At 36.6% G+C, this 4,340-nt stretch overlaps 1 protein-coding gene across 3 annotated transcripts in view; it reads left to right on the top strand.

The window, feature by feature from the left end:
• The window catches only part of GPATCH8 (G-patch domain containing 8), a 76,037-nt gene that overhangs the window by 871 nt on the left and 70,826 nt on the right, over positions 1-4,340 (top strand). The window contains exon 2 of one of the 3 annotated variants that reach the window (XM_023511312.1): positions 1,904-1,976. The gene's annotated coding sequence lies outside the window, so the exon portion shown is untranslated. Of the gene's footprint in view, positions 1-1,818; positions 1,977-4,340 lie in introns of those variants that run through there. The other 2 variants (XM_012803095.2, XM_023511313.1) reach the window with 2 other exon arrangements.

Consider the following 4,340-nt stretch of genomic DNA (forward strand, 5'->3'; position numbering starts at 1 on the left):
CCACCACCTTAGGTGTATGTGGCTGGCGCCTTAGCCGCTTGAGCCACAGGCGCTGAGCCGGATTATCCAAATTTTTGTGATGTCTAATTCAGAAGTCATCACTTGGGATTATATAGTGTTTCTAACTATTTCAGTTCTTAGCAGAAGTAATTTGTAGTGCAATTTGTGTATCATAATGATTATATTTAAAACAATGTTTTGTTTTAGAAACAAATTTTTCATTATAATTTGACTTTTTGGTTTTTAAAAAGTGTCCTAATTTTCTCCCCACTGATGAAATGATAAGTTACTTAGCCCAGTTTTCCAATTTGTGTGCTGTCATAAACTTATAGAAGGAAATTGTCCTTTTTTCAAAACAACAACAGAAATAAAGCATTGGGAAGCTTAATAGTCTTCTAATGTTCTGTCAGAGAAGATAACAGTGAAATAATGTTTTTCTTTCCTCTATGACGTCTCAAGGCATCTTATCATTGAATATGGAATTGGAAGACAGTTTAATATGAGATACTTAGGGTTTTATTTTTTTAAGACGGAATCTTGTTCCATTGCTATAATGATCTTGGCTAAAGTGCCATGAGATCATTATACCTCACTGTACCTTCAAATTCCCAGTCTTAAGTGATCCTCTTGCTTGAGCCCACCAAAATGCTCCGATAAAGAAGCCTGAGCCACTACTCTTGGCCTGAGGTACTTGGTTTTAATGCAGAGATTTGTGGTTTTGTTAGCTTAATTTTCAAATGGTGATACCAGATTATGTTATAAATTACATATAACTAACACATACATTAGTTCTATGTAATTATGCATAATTACATATAATTGACACATATAGAATACTTTGTACTTAGAATTTTTCAGTGTTTTTCTCTGGATGAATAGCATCATTTTTTTCTGATACAGTTTGTGGATATTTTAGCTTTGTCTTGGTACTTAACATGTTAACTGTAAAAAGCAAAAAATTGGACAAAGAGCTGCAGATGTTTTTGATCCCCCTGACCTCTTAAACAAAAGCTGACATTTAATTGTTGTTTCTGTTTGTTTGTTTTTTTTTCCACACAATTTACATTGAAATACCTTTTTCAGTGTCTTCCTGGGAAGATGAGACATTATGTATGTTGGTTTTCCCCCCCTACATGCACTAATGGTTCTTTATTGTTAACTTACTGCTAGGCCTGTTTCATTCTAACATTTTAGCATTTTTGTTAGATTACATGTTGAAATGCATCACTCAGTCTGTGCTTGAGCTCATTTTATTTTTCTGTTTAATCAACTTAATTTCTTGTTTTACTAACCTCACTGTTTTTTCAGTTTAATATTGGCTGCATGCTAGTTAAATATTTATATATATTTATATATATATGTCTTTTAAAAACCAAGTCTAGCCTGGATTTTGCTCTGATTGTTTTTTCATTTCTAGTGGTGGGACAGTCTTACACTTATAACTTACTTTGTATCATGAAAGCCTGACACATAAACAGTAACTAAACACAATGTAGATTTTCTTCTTTAAAAAAATCTTAAAGTGGTGCTGTTTAGGTGGTGGATAAGATTGTATAAGTACCTTAATCTCATGCTCTTTAATGTTAGTTTTAAAACTTCATGAATGTATTCTACCCTTTTCCCCTTCCCTTTTTCTCCTTTTTAAAGTGTTATGTATAAACGTTGCCCAGCACACCATCAGAAAGGACCCTTACCCCATGTCTTCTTCCCATATAAAATAGTAGTCAGTGTTTCTTTTTATATTAATGTCCCTTTTACTGGGCACATTTACCCTCTTATTAGCACCTTTTTGCATGCATATTTGTAGAGTTATCTCTTGCTCATCACCTGTTTAAATGTCACTAGGAAGGGAAGAATATATTATTGGAATATTTTTGGTTTGTCTCTCTGTTCTGTCTGTCAGGATAATATTGGACACCGCTTACTCCAGAAACATGGGTGGAAGCTGGGCCAGGGATTGGGAAAATCTCTTCAGGGTAAGTTTTTTTTAATTACAAAAAAAAAAAAAAAAAGAAAATAAGAACACTATATTTCTGATGTAGATCTTATGCTTGAATGTATTTGTTGTCTTTTACAAAAGTGTTTGGATTTTTTCCCCTGCCTTTTCCTCCCTAGAGTACTTTATTTTTCCTATAACTGTGTATTAAAGTCACGGTTAAGCCTCCATATTTGCCAGTAATTTGCAAGAGTAAGCTGCTATGTCACTAAAACTTTAAAGTCACAGATATCTTGTGTGACTCAACCTGTTTTAAATTTTTTTGGTAGGTGGTTGGTGGGTGGAGTAAGAGGAATACATAGTATCAGTATGTGCTTTCTTTGTGCTATTTAGTGATGTTGTATTGTAGCTTCAGTATTGTAAAGAGAATCATTCAACAGCAGAGTTTAACCGTTCTCCTTCTAAATTCTCCCTAAAGCTGATGAATGCCCTGACTCTTTTGCTCTGCAGTGAAAATTAACCCACAGGAAACATAAATGAAAGCAGAGGTTTCTTAGAGCTCTCTGAGCAGAGAATCCATTTCTTGTGTTCAGATCAAGCTCTGGAAAATGTATGGCTTAAGGTTTCCATTACATTTATTGTTTTAACTATAACAGTCATTTGAATTTAAAAAATACTAATATTTCTGCTTTTGAGTTCTTGGCTGGATGGAAACCAACCAACTATATTCACTTTTTAGCTCGCCAAGATCAAAAAGCTACTTTTTGTTCTTTGCAAATGTGACGAGTCTGCTATCTTAGAAATTTTGAGAATCATTGTGCTTCTGTATCCATCTGGTCATGGAGGGGCTCGTTGTTTAAGGGGTTCTTTGGGGAGGGGTATGTTACTGTTGACTAATTCTTTGAGTTTTGGAAATGGATTTTATGATTTGAATACTGAAGTCTGAACAATTCCAATGTGTTCAAAGGAATAAAGTGGACAAGGCATGGCATAAGGCAGTTCAGTCATTACTATGTTTTTTTTTTTTTTTTTGAGACAGAGTCTCAAGCTGTCACCCTGGTTAGAGTGCTGTGGCATCACAGCTCGCATCAACCTCCAGCTCTTGGGCTTAAGCGATTCTCTTGCCTTAGCCTCCCAAGTAGCTGGGATTACAGGTGCCCACCACAGTGCCTGGCTACATTACTATGCTTTTAAAATTGTACTTCTACAAATTGCATTCAGTATTCAGTAGTGATACAGAGGAAGTACTTAATAAATGTTTTGATTGAATATGTATTATTAAGCATTAGCCTATTTTTTTGGAGAGATAGATTTGATTACCTTTAAACTTGTTTTACAAGTGGCACAAGGACTCTTTGCAAACAATACAAAGAACAGTCTACAATTAACAGCAATTTGTATGTGTCCACAGATTTTGTAAGTGTCCCGAAGAAAGATTAATATACGCTGTATATTAATAGGGTACATGAAGGAAACAACACAAAGAAAGTCTTTTGTTTGTTTGTTTGTTTTTTTAGTCAGATGATCCATTACCAGTACCAAAATACAGATTTTTTGAAAAATTTATTCTGGGTTAGTATGAGGGTACATACAGTAGGCTGCATTATTTACGTTTGTAAAGTCAAGTCCAAAGTCTGAGATGTAGTTGTGTCTTTCACCCAGGAAGTGTGCCATATACCCCTACATTGTACCGGATAGATGGGAACTTACCAAGTCCCCCATCCCCTTCTTGAATTTAATTGTGTTTTTCTCTGAGGTGGGCCTGTAGTTGTTAATCTCCTAGTTTCAGACTCTAACTGAAATGATCTTTTTGATAGAATTTGTCCCATTGGTTTCCATAGTTGGATTAGATTGAATTGAACTGAGTGAAGGTGATTGCTCATAAGAAGGTCATGAGGCTAGACTTAGTCTTCCCTCCAGTTTGAAATACCTGTTCAAGGATGCCTAGGAACATCATTGATTGTTGTTCTCTTTGTTTAGCCACATAGGATGGGCATGTTTCATTGGGGCTAGAAAATCTGTTTGAATCCCAGGACTTTTCAATTTAAGTTTCAGAGACTTTAAAGCAGGTGTCCTCAAACTACAGCCCGTGGGCCTGGCCCGCTGGATGTTTTTGCTGCAGCTACCTGTCCTGCTTAGCAGCCAACTCATCCCAGGGCCTGCAGTCCGGCCCTCCAACAGTCTGAGGGACAGTGAACTGGCCCCTTGTTTAAAAAGTTTGAGGACCCTTGCTTTAAAGCTACAAAGAGGGAGGAGGTGAGAGTAGGGGTTGGGGAGAGAATTTTTAAGAAGGGGTAGGTAGGCTCGGCGCCTATAGCTCAACTGGCTAGGGCACCAGCCACGTACACCTAAGGTGGCGGGTTCGAATCCCCAGCCCGGACCCGCCAAACAACAATGACGGCTG

This window comes from Otolemur garnettii, unplaced genomic scaffold, assembly GCF_000181295.1.
Source record: "Otolemur garnettii isolate 467f Iridium unplaced genomic scaffold, OtoGar3 scaffold00018, whole genome shotgun sequence".
Classification (NCBI taxonomy): Eukaryota; Metazoa; Chordata; class Mammalia; order Primates; family Galagidae; genus Otolemur; species Otolemur garnettii.